This window comes from Sapajus apella, unplaced genomic scaffold (genome assembly GCF_009761245.1).
Source record: "Sapajus apella isolate SASKATOON/1434 unplaced genomic scaffold, GSC_monkey_1.0 scaffold7, whole genome shotgun sequence".
Taxonomy (NCBI): Eukaryota; Metazoa; Chordata; class Mammalia; order Primates; family Cebidae; genus Sapajus; species Sapajus apella.
The window spans coordinates 47,469,763-47,486,493 of NW_022436947.1; the positions used below are offsets into that span (position 1 = coordinate 47,469,763).

Consider the following 16,731-nt stretch of genomic DNA (forward strand, 5'->3'; position numbering starts at 1 on the left):
CAATGGTGACATATGTACGTAGAAAAAAACACATAATGCTATAATTATGAAACTTTTCAGAGAATCTTTAGTATTCAGTATGAATCAGTGTCAGGTACTACAAAAGATGAGAAAAGAAAAGAGTAAAAACATTTTTTCTGCCATCAAGTATCTTAGCAACTAGCAAGTTCAATAAGAGAAGATAACTTTTACAATACATAGCAGTTCATCACTGGCCTCTTAAGAGAGCTGTAAGTTGCATAGTATTTAGATACAAAAGAGGGATCACAGTGAGCAGAGGGTCAGAAAAGGCTTCCTAAGAGTTATAATTTTTATAATATAATTAAGATTTTATTAACAAATTCAGAATTCTTTTGGAAATTAAAAACTTAATTGAAATCATAAGGTATTGATTTGATTTTATAGATTAAATATAGCTTGTCTAAAATCACTTTGGTTGTGATCCTTGGCCTATCATTTTCACCCTTAATTTAAGCTAAAACCAATTAAATTTTAATCTGAAAGAAAAAAAAGAAAACTAACATTTGTTGATTGCCACTAGCCTGGCATATCCATTTTATATATTTTATTCATTAATTCTTAACAAAAATCCCATCTGGTGGGTATATATTATTTCCCTCTATTGTATAATTTTAAATGAGTCTCAAAAGTGTTAAATGTCTTTCTCCAATTTGCAAAACTAAGTGTCTTTGGAGGTTTGGAGACACTATCTGTTTCCTACTCACACATTATTTTCCACTCCTTCTTCCTAAAAAATAAAAAAAAAAAAAAAAAAAAAAAAAAAAAAGGTTTGTATTTAGAAAAAAAAAAGAAAAAGCAGTCTCATTGTCATTTGGCTCAGCTTACCCCTGTGCATTCGCAGTAATAATATTGTTTCCAAATCTTAATAATCCAAGAAGATATTTGTTAATTCATTAATTGTTATAATGATATCTTTAATAAAGAATGACTCATAGGAAAGGCCTCCAACTACATACTTCACTCCTTCCTCTGAGAGCATCAAATTGCACTACATCAATATTTGCAACATCATACTATTATTTCTGAGAATCAAGAGTAAATTTAAAACAAAAAACATAATCAGATTACAGATCATCATGTCTTCCATGCTGTTGAAGACTACATTTCTCTTTCCTATCACACTATTCTCTCACTCTAATTACAATCCTCCATATATTTAATTAAAAGTAAATTGATTAAAGAAATGAGAAAAATACTGAGTCTGAAACCCTTCTAGGTTTCCATCCAGGACCATAATAGTTTTGTGGGTTTGTTTAATGTGTTTAAAGCTTTTCTTGTTGGGTTCATGTTCTTAAGAGGGGGTAGCAGTTGTTTGTTTCATATAGCACATATCACAAATCAAGTTAAAAATTTTAAATGCAATTAATACCTTCATAAGTTAGAGCATCTTCAGCGTTTTCTGTCACAAAGTTTTGTTTATAGGCCATTCAGTCACCAATAATCACATTTTAGCAATATACCAGTTTCTTGGGGTACTTAAAAAAATCTTCTCTGTCCCTAAAATGCTTATAGTCTAATAAAACCTTCAACCATGATTATCTCAATTGTAACAAAAGTAGAAAACAAAGAGAATTTATCATTTCTCAGTCATCAAAAAGAAAGCCTTTAGATAAAGAAGACATTTATATCTTCATTTCTATTCACTATGTATAATCTTTAGCAATAATTTAAACAACAGATATATAAATAAGATATATCTCAATGTAAAGCCAACTTCCAGAGATGGGTTCCTTATCGTTTTCCTACCTCAATTCACCCTTGAAACTTACCCTGTGGTGAATCCTTCCTCAGTTTGAATCCTTTCTTTTCAGTAGAGAAATTTGTCAAATTTCCTTTCTGCCTTTTTGTGTTGCAAGGGTCTTTTAAGGCTGAATTAATCCAATGGCTAAACTGTAGAAAAGAAAAAGGAAAGTATACTTTGTTTTCCTTTTCTTGGGGACATTATATCATGGTTTTATTTAAAATATTGTAGCAATATTTAGGATACTGATAGACACTTTTAGAAATAAAGTTAGAGTAGTTAATTTGACAACAGAACTAGGAAAACAAGAGGCTGCCTTCCCAGGCTTCACTTTTTGCTGCCACCTACAGTTTCAGTCATCCAAGTTACTTGGCTAAGTAAGCATTGAATTAAATAGTTTGATTTTCCGAGGGCAGGCTCAGCCCTTTCTTCGCATCCCAATCCCCAGTGTGGCAAGAGGTGTTTTTTGTTTGTTTGTTTTTTGTCCCTCATGTTTGATGGCCCACCACAAGAGCTCACTCAGTCATGAAGCTAAAATAAAGATATTGTCAAAAGTTCAGAATCCTAAAATTTTAGTCATAGTTGTGAAGATGTATGTCATTTAATACTTTATCATTTTTGAATTGCTTTTGAACACAGGTATTTGAGTGTTACCACAACCCTGTGAACTTGGTCAAGCAGATATTATTATTTACCATTTTACAGTTGAGAACGTAGAGAATAAGGTGGAGTCACTCAACTGTGGTCAAAGAAAAAGAACCCTTCCTGGAGTAGAATTCATATTCTCTGATCATTGCATAGTGGTATGTCCCTTTAACTTCCAAGGTTACAGGTAGTATGATGATTGCTATCTCATAATGCATAAAAATTGCACAGGAGGCAAAACCAGTCTCCAGTTATGTTTGTCACTGGAGAGTCTTGAGAGAATATTGCCATGAATAAGAGTAAGAGACACTGAACCAGCAAAGATCATACTCATTCTAGATCTGCCACTGCATGGCTCAGTGGATTAGGGCAAATCACATCAACAACCCAGGATTCATCTGCTAATATTTCAGAAACACAACCAATATGCTGAGTACCAAATAATAGAATATTCAAATACGATATTTTTCTTTTTGTTTTCTTGAGACAGAGTCTTGCTTTTGTTGCCCAGGCTAGGGTGCAATGGCGAAATCTTGCCTCACTGCAACCTTCGCCTCCTGGGTCCAAGCGATTCTCCTGCCTCAGCCTCCCGAGCAGCTGGGATCACAGACACCCACTACCACACCCAGATGATTTTTTGTATTTTTAGTAAAGGCGGGGTTTCACCATGTTGGCCAGGCTGGTCTCGAACTCCTGACCTCACTTGATCCACCCACCTCAACCTCCCAAAGTGCTGGGATTACAGGCATGAGTCACCACACCTGGCCCAAATATGGTATTTTTGTTCTTGCTTCTCATATGACAGGTGTCTCTGTTTCTCGGGAAAAATAGAACCAATTTCTATTGGTGATAATAAGATATTCTTCTGCATTTAAAGAGGATGTTAGGTATGGGTATGGTGGCTCATACCTGTAATCCCAATGCTTTGAGAAGCTGCAGCTGGAGGATTGCTTAAACCCAGGAGTTCAAGACCAGCCTAGGTAACATAGTGAGATCCCATCTCTACAATTTTTGTTTGTTGTTTGTTAACTGGGCACGGTGGAACACACCTGTAGTCCAAGCTACCTGGGTGGTTGAGGTGGGAAGATTATTTGAGCCCAGGATGTTGAAGTTGCAATTAGCTGTGGTTCCACCACTGCATGTGAGCCACAGAGTGAGATCTTGTCTCCAATAAAAGTAGAAAAGAAAATAAAGACGACGGTAGTATACATTCCACTCACACTGAGATTTCCTAAAGGAAATGGGATTTGAAATTAGAAATTGACTTTGAGGAGTCAGGGAAAATTCATGTAGTTGTTCAATATATATTGCAGACCTTTTCTATATAAGTCTCACCTCTAGACTTTGGAAATTAAGCAGTAAAACCTAGCAATGGCCCCACTCTCCTCTATAGGTTTTTCTTCCCCACAAATAAGCTAATACAGATACAGAATGCCACATGCTGATCCATACCATGAAGAAAAATAAAGCATGCTAAGTGGAATAAGGAGTCCCAAGAATAAGTGTGTGTGTGTGTGTGTGTGTGTGTGTGTTAGAATTGGGGTGAAGGGGGTAGAAGTTTCATGTTTTACATAAGGCAGTCAAAGACAGTTTGACCCAGAGGCCAAACAAGCAGAGACCTCAGGAGATGAGGGAATAAGCCATGAGGAAATATGGGAGGGAGCTTTCACAGCAAGCAATAACATGGCCTAAGGTGAGAGCCTATTCAGTAAGTTTAAGGGGAAGCAAAGAGACCAGGGTGGTTGAATGGTGTTAGCATGGAAGCGACAAGAAATGAGGTCAGAGTAGTGGTGAGAGCCTCATAAGGATTTTGGACTTTACTCTGAGTGAGCTTGGAAGCCATTGAGAGACTCTGAGAAGTGACAGGAACAATATCACCGATTTAGAATAGGGAACATTTTAAAATTATGATTATATATCAGGAAAAGATAATAAAGAAAATGAAAGAGACCTCTCAATGTTGACATTCTAATACATATCTTCTACAAATACTGAGGATTTCTCCACCATTTAAATTTTTAGAGAGATTAAGATATTTTAAAGTCTCCAGACCACTCAGCTCAAACCAGAATCAATTCTCTATTATACAATACAAATTAAGCATAGGAAAGTTACTTCTCATTTAAATTGTAATTTTTATATTCAAAACTCAAGTTAACTCAATTGAAGTACTTACCAAAATAATGAAGCGTTTCTAGAGAAATCTGTATACTTCCTATCCAGACTTCCACAATTGTGGATCATGTTCTAAAAAGAATCACTGAGGGGTACTTGCTGAGCCCTGAATGTCACGCTGATAAGAGGATATTCTTCTCTGTGTAAATCTGCCCTCCTCACAGCAGAATGTCTCTAATCTAATTGTGTGACTTCAGGCAATCCTCAGGTTGCTCTGGCCTCTTGCACATCCTGGCCTCTCGCACATTCATAATTGAGATAGCAAGGTGGCCTATTTTTCTCCTCGCAATAATTTATTATTAATGATAGGACCATCATGAAACGTTGTGGGCTTCATTGATGAATGTGTTATGTCATTTCACAACAATTATTGAAGCATCATTCTTATGTCAGACACTGGGAAGAGTACAAAGGAAAAGGTTGTTGAGGAGACTACCCTCCAACAAGCATTAGTCTCCTGGGAAAGGCAAGCATGTATTTTGAAAGGTAACATGAGGCAAAATGTGTTATGTGCTGTCACAGCACTATTAGGGCAATAAAATCATTTGTTTGGTAATTTAGACTTAAAAAAAAATTCTTTCACATACAACATCTCATTTGATGTTTATACCATTCCCAAACAAACAATGCTTCTTAAACATAGTTGAAGGGAATGTAAATTTCAATTAAAGATTAAGGGAAAGAACAGGAGTAGCTCAAGGAAGGAAGACCTCACGACAGGAAATTGAAGGATAAATTATTTTAAAATCGGGTGAATATTTGCATAAGTATAAAATGCAGGAAACTCTAATAATCCCCAAAACTAGCACCATTGCCTTTTCACCTGAAAGTGGGACCTCTTGCTCTTTGGTTTGTGATGACCTTAGACTGCCTTTATTCCTAAAGAAAACCACATAAATTCTAACCCAGGATGGTTTACTCAATCTCATTCTTTGTCAAAAGGTCAAGAAAATAGAAACTTTGGTTCAATATTGCTAAAGAAAGAAAACATTGATATCCATTCTACAGTTGTAGTCATCATTAATATTTAGGAACATAGCAGGCACAAACTTTTTAAGAATAACATGGATATAATATTAAATTTAAAAATGTCATTCTGCTAGAAATTCATGAATAGTTACTGCTTTTATTCTGAAAACAATGTTGATATATTTTATGTCGTCATGAGTTTTAAACTTTAGTTCCACTTCACCAAAAACAACAAGGTAATCGTATGTGGTTCCTCCAAATTGGAAACCACTTCATATAATGTATTGACCAAAAAACATTCACTCTATAAATTTAAAACTATCTTCTTTCTTGAAGCCAATCTTTGTTTAATATCTGTCCATAGAGGTAACTCCAATTCAAGGTAATTTGCATGCAGCCAAGTATTGCAATGTAAATAAAATACACTGGACAGAGACTCAGGAGATGTGAGGTCTTCCCCAAACGGTTATATTGACTAGCAAGTCACTCATGTTATTTGGGACTCAGTTATTTCATCTATCAAATGAAAGAATATTTCTCAAAAAGAATTTTGTTTTTTCTTGAAAATTTATATTTAAAATACTCATTTGCGATAGACACATCTACATACATATATTGCATACAAATATACCCAATGGAGTTAATTCCCATATTTTTTCACAAAATCACCATGGATCATTTTTCCCACTTCATCAAAATTTCATCTAGTCAAGAATGTTTCTTGACCTGGGGGAGCATCTTTGATCGACACTGGCCAGAGTGTCATTTTTCCTGTTTGTTTGAAGCTCATAAAAAAATTTCCCAAAACATCAATTTTTCATGTGAATTTTTCCATAAGGGAAACATCAGGTAAAAAGTAGGGAAGGCAGAGCAGGAACTGACAGCAACTCATGTGAACCATCAATTTTTGTTTACAACACATGAGGTGCCATCCAATTGCTTCATAAGCCATCATTCGAGTAAAAGTGGAAGATAAGGAACAACAATAAAATTCTGCTGAAGGGCTGGAAAAAACATTTACCTTTATATCTTTTCACATTGTTTTTTCAGATTTCTAATATAAAGAATCAACTTTTGAACCTTAAGTCATTTTTAGACCAGCCCTAAAAGAAGCAATAAAAGCAACTAAATCACTTTAGGGACCGTTTTTGTTTCTCCATCCTGGGTGTGTGATTTTCCCTTCCTGCAATGTCTTCACTCACCAGGAAGTGTCATCTCTGGAGGGACCATTCAGCCTAGATCAAGCAGCCTAGGTGATACTATGTTACCTACCATCAAGGGCAAATACTCCCCAAATCCTAAAGTGTGCCCTTGTTGTAACCTCACATCCATCTGACCCCATACACCAAGAGGCCTCCAAAGAGCTCCTCATTCAATGAACTATTTGGGCAAATTGGAAGGAATATTAGAGATTACTAAGTCAAAGTTTGCATTCCATTTTTTAAAGTGACATAACTATTTCTTAAACAAATTATATTAAAAATTAGAATAATTAAATCTGATAAAAGTGGAGTCACTGATTGAATTCAGATGTGGAAAACCTTGATAATCATCTGTATAATCCTCTTTTTCTTCTCTTCCCCTTCCTTAACCTATTGTACTCATTTGCTAAATGTGAAAGCATGTAATAGAAAGTTTATATAATAGATTTATAATTATCTGTTGATATATAGCTATAATATTTATATAATAGAAATTATATGCTAGCAGTTTCTCTACTTACAGACTTTATGCTTAGTAATTTTTATTAAGTTTAGCAAAACTGTGATAAAGAACAAAAATTCTAACAGCTCTACCAAACTAAATGAGGGAATGAGCAATTGTCTATAGTCATGGTGTTCACAACCATTGCAGTTTGTTAGTTTGAAATGTCTTAATGAAAATTATGTACCCCATTATGAGAGGTAAAAGTAATGAAACTGTTAAAGCTGCAAGTAAGAAAATACATATGACTATCAGAGAAAAGAGATGTGAAATGATTTTGAGTGCTGAGAAAAGTGACAAATTTTGCATTCCATATACTACATCAAGTTTTGGAGAGCTAGTTAACTCTCAAGGCAAGGCAAGGGATTGCCTGACTCAGTGTGGGACAGGCCTATAAAATTGTGCAGATGTGCTTGTGCATTAAGAGACAAGAAAAGCAACTGAGAAAAGGGAGAAACATTGGAGTATGTGGCTACAGAATCAGTATTACCTCTGATGCCCATTAACCAGGTGTTGATTTCAAAAAAAAAGGTTAGGAGTAACTTTAAGAACTTAAAATCTACTCTCAGTAAAAACATTACTGCTAAGACTTTTGTTCCAAGCCACCGATGATCCAGTGGTTTTAAAGCCCATTAGAATTTGAACAGAATTAAGGGGGCATCAAGGTTGTAAAGGAGAATATAACTGCTGAGAAATTCACAACATTTGCCAGGAATATCAAAAGTAATTCCATCTCAGCAGATTTTTGTTGTGGAAAAATTCGTCTATTTGGGAAGAATATAATATGCTCATTTTACGACTTCATACTTGTATTGGAAATGATAGGATAGTTGGCACAAACTCCTCTCAGTCTCCTAGGACTTAGGAACAAAGGGATATATGAATAGCTTTTTAGAGCCCAGTTCATTCATATCTAGAGACCCAGTTTGCTCTATATAATGAACAACTAAACTTTTCAGTAACACGGCAAGTTTCTTATCTTGAATGAGTTGGCCTATTTAAGGGCACTGCTCTTAAATTTTTATTTTCCTTTGGAGATATAATATGATTGAGATAATGACATTTAGTCACAGTGCCCTCTTTATTATCAGAACTCGAGAGTTATTTCAGAGTTCCAATATTGTTTTTCTTTCTTATCTTCTAATTTAAAAGTACAATATAAAAATAAATTGTATTGTGTTTCAAGTAATAAAATCTCTACCCATCTGCTAAATGTGCAAAATTCTCCCTGTAAAGCTAATTAACTAGATAAAAGATCCATATCAGCCTTTTAGCAGTTCCTGTCTCTAAGGGCCTAACTCAGTAATTAATTACTTTTCTGGGAGTCTCTGAAAACACTTTTCTAGTTTCATGGGTCTTTAGAAATGAAACATCTTGTGCATCATCCAAAATATCTTAATCTCTCAATCTGCTTAGAGTCCACTCAAGTTCCTACAAGGAGCAGAGTTAAATGTCCTTAGAATGAAGCCTATATATTGTAGTCACTTAATCAGTCATTTACCCCAGGATACAGATAACAGCAGTTGAATATTTAATCAAATTTTATTTTTAAAGCATTGTTAACATTAGCCTGATCATCTGAGGTCACCTTAGCATGCTGGCTTGGTTGAAATCAAAGATAGTAATAAAGTATGAGTTAAGCACTGAAGGAAATTTACAGTGAAAATGTATAATGTTACACAGATCTGTTGTTTAACAGGTCACACATTGGTTCCTATTAATGTTGCAGATGTTAGGTAAGATGTGTATGAATATGTCATGGTGGCCAGAACTCTTGGGCATCATCACCTGCTGTACAATCATGTTAATTTTATTCCTCTCTTAAGGAAAATACCTTGGCAATTTAAGACCTCCCAAGAGAGGTGACATTTTATCAGCTAGGACCCTAATTCAACAAGACTTGCTAAGAGCAAGAACCTAAAAGATGCACACGGAGACAGGGTGTAGAGGAATTGGCACCGAGGAGAAAGGCTAAGATTATTTTTTCCGCTACATCATTTGGCTAGCTTCCTACCTGGGGCTTATCCCCTGACCCCCAGTTTTCCGGACTAGACAGCTTTTTTAAAAATCCTTGGAGAAAAGTAGACTATAAATCATCTATAAGCACGATCAAAAGATGTACAGAGAAGACACTGTTTCTTCCCAAGGCCTATGCCTTGAAGTTAGCTACCCCAACTAAATGGCTCTGTTGCAGTCACAGTCTCTGAATGTACTCAGCTTCTGTATATGCAGCCTCCAGTGATAGATTTGAAAATCCTTTAAGCTATTCTTTATTTTTAAATTTTATTTTTCCATAAGTTATTGTGGTACTGGTGTATTTGGTTACATGAGTAAGTTCTTTAGTGGCGATTTGTGAGAACCTGGTGCACTCACCACTCGAGCAGTAAACTCTGCACCATATTTGTTGTCTTTTATCCCTCACCCTCTTCCACTCTTTCCCCTAAGTCCCTACAGTCCATGGTATCATTCTTATGCCTTCGCGTCCTTACAGCTTAGCTCCCACATATCAGTGAGAACTAAAAAACGAGGGTAATACAAACTTCAAAAAGACTAGTAGAGGATGTGTTAGAAAATATCAGAAGAAATACACTCTCCTGAAGATACAAAGCTAACTATCGAGGACTTTTTGAAATGAGGCTTTCTTCACTTTTTCTTGGGATTTTATAGTGTCATCTTAACAAAGCTGAAGAGGGTCAAAATATTTAATTACACATTTTCTTTAATTACAGGGTCCTTTGCTATATTTACCAAATAGCTAGTAGCCCTGAGGGTGGAGTTAGGCTCTTTAAAGTCATGTTTTAATCTCTTTATAATTGCAATTTGATTGCTGGCGTAAATTACCTAGTAGGCTTCCCACTTTCAGCGCCAGTCATTTCCCAGAGTGCATAATTTTGAATTAAAAGGCTGATATCCATCCAAAAGTTTCCCAGAATGTTTCATGGGTTCAGTGAATTATGCATTAAACAGAATTCTTTAAAAAGAAGGCAAGAGGTTTCTTTGATGTCAGCTGGGGTTTTTCATCACATTATGGACTATTAATTTCTAGACTCTTTTAGAGGTAGTTTCTTGAAATCTATGTTCAATTTAGGGCTTATTACTGATCTTTCTCTAACCCTTATATTTTATTTTAACAGCATCATATGTCACCCTGAATATGGCAGGTTCTGGCAGAAACCTGGTGGCTAATTTCTTAGGGGGAAAAGGAGGGGGAATGGAGAAAAGAACAATTTGCGGCAAATGCACCATCTGCTGGACAGAACACATATCTACTTACAGGCGCGAGCCTTCACATTAGGAAAACGCTTTAGAAGCCTCATGAGGACAAAACCAATAGGAGGGCTGAGTTATATATGAAAGTTCATCTATGGTTACCCCTACACCATATTCAAATGCCAAATGCCCCCCATGATGATTTTGTCAGGCCATGCAAGAGATAACCTTTAGCTGGTACGTTTGATTTTGAGCTATGTTTTCTTTGCAAATGTAACACTATAAATTGTTAAGGAAATAAAATACCATTCCCCCAGCTTATAACAAAAGAAAATAAGGGTAATCAAGTTTCTACCATCATATGCAAATACAAATTCTAGGGAAATTATTTACATTATGCACAATTTCATATTACTAGTCTCCTTTTTTCAGTACACAAAGCACTTTGAAATTTATCGCAGGCTGTGTTTTACTACACCCTTATAGATTAAGTGAGTATATACTTTATTGTCCAACCCAGCCACTTATGAGACTGAAAAGGAGCACTATGGATAATTATACCAGGACATGCGCAAATTAGTATTTTCTTGGGCAAACCAGGTTTTATTCTGTCTCCTTATTTTATGTCTGTTTATTCATAGATAATCAAATATCAGAAACAGGAATCATCTCTTAGTCTCTATCTACTGCCAACTCATGTTATAGAAGAACAAACATAAAAAGATGAAATTATTCAGCGCATTAAAAAGATTCCAGACTGGGGCAGTTACAGGAGTAAGATGTGGTTTTCATAAAAAATATGCTCATTGAGATTATTTGATTCTTTTATTCATATATTAATTCACCCATGGTTAGGAACCATAAGAATGGTCAGGTAAAGTTTCATGAGTACCTGGAAGGTATAAGTCACTTCTAGCTAGAAATACATTGTTTGATGGAGAAGACGGCCTCTGAATTAGGGGAGTAGGCACTCCAGCTACGGCAGAAGCATTCAGAAATTAAATGAGTAAACAAAGAAAAATATAGTGGTGCCCCATCCAGTGGCTATTTTGCCTTTCAATAAACATTTCATGAAGCTTACTAACCATCAAGTACTTGTTTATTTTTTTAACCTTTATCTTAGGTTCAAGGGTACATGTGCAGATTTATTACATAGGTAAATTGCATGTCACAGGGATTTGGCATACAGATTATTTCATCGCCCAGGTATAATAAACATAGTACCCAATAGGCAGTTTTTTTATCCTCTCCCTCCTCCCAGAGTCCACACTCAAGTAGGCCCAGGTATCTGTTGTTTTCTTCTTTGTATTCATATGTACTCAATGTTTAGCTCCCACTTACAAGTGAAAACATGCATATTTGGTTTTCTGCTTCTGCATTAGTTTTCTTAGGATAATGACCTCCAGCTCCATCCACAGTCCTGCAAAGGATATGATCTCATTCCTTTTTATGACTGTGTAGCTTTCCATTATGTATATGTACCACATTTTCTTTATCCAGTCTACTGTTGATGGGCATTTAGATTGATGCCCATCAATGTTACTCCAGATATCAATTCCTAGCCTCAAGAATTTACAACCTAATAAGCAGTAAGATTTATGAGTCTGTATTTGAAAGGTCATCTCTGAATTAGAGATAAATGCAGGAATTATCAGTATAATTAAACTGACAGAAAATAGATTAAGATCACTCAGGGAAAAGATGAAGAGAGGAAAGGGAAAAAGGCACAGAACAGAACGCTGAGGTTCTCCATATTTAGAAATAAGGGGAAATGAAGCTTGTCAAGGTACAGATCAGATATAACTTTAGGCTTCCTCATTATTCAGTAATTATCACAATAATTAAAAAATTATAAATAGCTATCTCCAAGAAACTCTAAATGTTTTATGTGTCCCTTCTAATGTTGTCTCCCTATTATTATTATTAAATTATAAAGTGATACATCATTGAAAAGTTAAGTGAAAACAGCATTATCACCTATGCTGTATTCAGGTTTAGATTTCCTGTGGGGAAATACTCAGTTCTCCCTTTTCACTTTCAATGTGGTGGATCAAAGCCAAACTACAATTCCAATCTTATTTATGAATATAAAATTAACTCAAAATATAGCTCATTTTCCCCAGTTCCATCCGATATAAAGTACTCTGTTTCACTGTCTATCATTTTTTGTTAATGAATGCTATTCAATGAGCTGTTTAGGGCTAGCTTTTGATTACTTTTCATGTTAACTGTTATGGAAAATTTAAAGTACAACTAAGGCCGAAGGTCAATGCAAAGAAGAGAAAACATTTCTCAGATTTTCTGAGCCTTGCGAAGTCTCAGTTTTCATCTTGTTGGGTTTGAAACTCATTTATTTATGCAGTAATAGTAAGCACATACTACATGTAAGGCCCTATACCTTCTAGCTTACATTAAAGCTAGAAAGATTTCAGCTCTGTCTTCATTGAAGACGCAATCTGTTAGGGAATACATAGGGGTAAATGAAATTATCAAAACGACACTACTACATCTATCCAGAAGCAATTTATACCACAAAATCAACTATCCAGGGTGCAATCTAGAGGCAGAAAGAGAATTTGAACCTACTGCAGTAGATCCTGCATTACATGCACACACACATGCACACACACATGCACACACACATGCACACATACACACATGCACTCATGCACACATATACACAACACACCCTGAACCTACCTCCTTAGACATCATCTTATGTTGCAGACTAGGGCATTCTTTCTTGTCTGGATCACTGCTTTGTGTGGTAACAAGAAAAATGAATTCCTTCTCAACAATCCATCTATAGAAATCCTCAAATCACACTGCATTCATCTATTTTGCCTGAAAGACCAGCTCTGCTTATCATTGCTAGTCGCTCATTCACAAAGCAATTGGTAATATGCTTATTATGTGCCTCTTATTGTGCTATATATTGATGATAAATAAAACATGGTTCAAGCGAACTAAATCAACATGTGATAATGGCTATGGTACACAATCTCACTTAGGGCCTACTGGTATCAGAAACAAATACATAAATTAGACTGGGGATTCTAAGAATCAGAGTAGGATAGAATAGAACACACCACAGGTAAGAACAGAAGTGCTGGAGTCACACAGACCTGAGTTTGGTTCTGGGAATTTTACTTACTAGTGGCATGCTCCACCTTTTGTATGCTCAGCTTTCCCATATGAGTAAGAACCCATTTTATTGGGTTAAGTTAAATGAGATGACGTGTGTAAAGCACAAGCACTGATACATAGTAGGTACTCAAATAGATGCATATACAGCAATAATCATAACTATAGTTTATGACTTCTTCCTTATGTGATTAGAAGAAGGAACAATTGAGAAAGTATCCAGTAAAGACATTATTAAGTAAAAAATAAAAGTCCATATATGCCAAATGTGTCAATATCCAGCAGATATCTGTAGTCTTAGTTACTTCCTAGAAAAATTTCCCAAATTCCCAAAATTCAAGAAACTAAATAAATAATTAGCAAGGGAAGAGAAATATCTGATCCAACAATGTCACACGATGTGGGTCAATTTCCTGGACATGCATGTACACTGTGGACCTTAAACTCCTTTTCTGGATACAAAAGTTCAACCTCCCTGACCAGACCTCTGATCAGAACTAGGCAGGGAAGCCTTATGTCTTTCCCATTTGTCAAACAACGAACCTCTAGCTTCCATCTCAGATGTCTTTATGATAAAATGATTCCACTTATAAAATGTATCCCCACGGAGTCCTCCTGAACAGCTCCAACTACTTCACTTGAAAGAGTACTTCCCTTTACACTGCAATTATCACAGCCAGAGGTGCTTGAAGCCATTTGCTGAATTCACAGGATGAAAATAAAAAAGACAGAAATAACCGCCATTGTTGTATGTCTTTGTGCATGTGTGGGAAGCCGTAAATCTATGGGAAAAAAATAGTTTTTCACCTTTCTCCTTAGTTCTGCAACAGAGTTTTTACAAATTCCTTTCTTCTCAAATCACACATTATTAAGCAAAGCTTTGAAAAAAAAAGGACTTTACATTTATTCCAATTGCTATCCTAAAATTAGTATTGCTTGTGCTTCAAATGAGCTGCCATATAGTGCATTCAATAAGGACAATCATACATTCTAAAGCCAACAAAAGAATTGCTTTAAGGACAATTTGAAATGGTTTGAAGAGAGGTACTGAAAACTGACCACTGTAGCAGCAGCAATCAGAGATGGAGAGCCTGAGTTGAAGCTGATGCCACGCTGCCCAGCAGGCCTAGGGGCACAAGCACATCACAATGGCTGTGATCAGAACCAAAGAATGGACTCACATCAAAACTGCAATTTCTGCGTGCAATTTCTGCAGTACAATTTCTCAGGGGCATCTGATTCAAGATGTATATATAATGCTCTAACCTGTGAATGCCAGAATCACAAACCAACTCCTTCTTCTTCCAACGTAATCCGACCTAGTCCTAAAAGGCAAAACACTTGCTACAGTAAAAAAAAAAAGTCAAAATTTCCCTTTCCACTTTACAGAAGTTACTGTGAGATTAAAATAAAATGGGCATAGAAGTTGGATATGTAAAGTTGCTATCTGGCAAATTCTAGGTGAACCTAGAGATGGGAAAGATGCCCTGCAGCCCTCAAATATATCCTTTCTACCTTTCCAAAAAATATCTTTTCCCAGATGACCACATTAAATTCCACTAACTAGAACAAAGCTTTCATTTTTGACGGTATGTTCAGACTTTTACAAAATGAACCTATACTTGACCTCCTACCGTGATTTAAATTTATACTCTGGCCTCTGTAACCAATTATCACACTGATTTTTGTGGGCAGTCTTTGATGTAGAGAAGGCATCTGAACTCAACTCATAGCATATAGAAAGGATCTCAATGCTGTGGAAAAGGAGACTGGGTATTCAAAATCCAAATAACGAATGGTTTTGCTTAGAAATAGCTGAGTGTGTTTTCACGGTTGGAATAGCCCATACTTGCATTTACAACAGACAGGGCACACTCTGTTACTTCCCTCAGGATCCTGGATCACAGTGCTTGGGTAGAGAGGTGAGAGGATGTTACTGTTATCTCTAGGTCATTATTTTTAAAGAGATATAATAGAACTGAGTACCTTAGCTTGAGTATTTCAAATAAATGCAGCACATAGTATGTATTGAGTACCTTATATAAGTGGACAATCTACTTCATTTACAAATGTTTTTCAGTTTTCAGATGAAAGCTTTGAACTATTAACCGCAAAGGTACCAGGTCCCTTTAGAGTGTTATGGTAATATTTATAGCACAATGTATTATATCTTGATAAAAATTTTATTAACTTAGAATATCAGCTGATATTTAGGGAGGCTCCTTACCTTTGGTCTCATATGAATCATTCTTTTATTTTCTAAGTCCTTTATTCATTCCTCAAGCACACATTTATTATGTGCTAGACACTAGAGTTAAAATTAATAACACAAAATCCCTGCTATCAAAAATTTTTTATGTTCCCTGAGAGAGAGAGAGAAAAAAAAATCAGGAATAGAAAAGCATGTTTAAGCTTTTTGAGACCAGAACAAAGTAAATGCTTCTACCCTTCCAGGCTCTTTCCCCTTCAACGTCACCCACCTTCCAGCAGAGATGTCCCCCAAGGTGGAGAAATGCAAAGTCACAGGTTCTTTCTTATTTCTAAGCCAAAAATATGTCCTGCAGACAAAGTCCAACACTTCTTCACTACTTCTAGCTTTTTACCTGTGTGTATGTTTTGACACACCCCTTTAGCAAAGGTAGTCAAGCAAAATTTGGGGGTGGGGAGGGGCTCAGTTAATTCACAAGTGATTTGCAAAAGTTGGAAGAGGACAATATTGTAGATAATATGCTCCATGGAAAAAGGCTGAACAAAGATTTTTTTTAACTAGAAAAAAAAGATTATGTCATAAACATGTAGGTGGTTTTAGTCTAATTTAGGTAAATGAAGTCTGTAATATAAAGAACCGCTATACCTCATATAATTCTGTGAACAGATCTACACCATTAACCAAAGCTCAAAAAACCAGCTGACTGACAGCACAGTGGTTACACAGTGGTGGACAGAGTTACTCACTCACTCAATTTAATAACTCTTATTCAATGAACATTTATTGAATACCTGATAGATGGCAGGTGATTTAGCAGTCAAGCTAACAGTTATCAATCACTTTCTACATGTTAGACACTGGGCTAATTACTATTAACATTCACAATAACCCTATGGGTAAATAAGAAGCAAAA

The 16,731-nt window shown here is 35.8% G+C and overlaps 2 protein-coding genes across 5 annotated transcripts in view; one reads left to right on the plus strand and one right to left on the minus strand.

The window, feature by feature from the left end:
- GRM3 (glutamate metabotropic receptor 3) overlaps nt 1–16,731 on the plus strand; it is a 218,499-nt gene that overhangs the window by 158,973 nt on the left and 42,795 nt on the right. The window lies entirely within an intron of this gene.
- The window catches only part of KIAA1324L (KIAA1324 like), a 267,444-nt gene that overhangs the window by 5,575 nt on the left and 245,138 nt on the right, over nt 1–16,731 (minus strand). The window contains exon 24 of one of the 2 annotated variants that reach the window (XR_004268401.1): nt 1,791–1,911. The gene's annotated coding sequence lies outside the window, so the exon portion shown is untranslated. Of the gene's footprint in view, nt 1–420; nt 1,912–16,731 lie in introns of those variants that run through there. The other variant, XR_004268400.1, reaches the window with a different exon arrangement.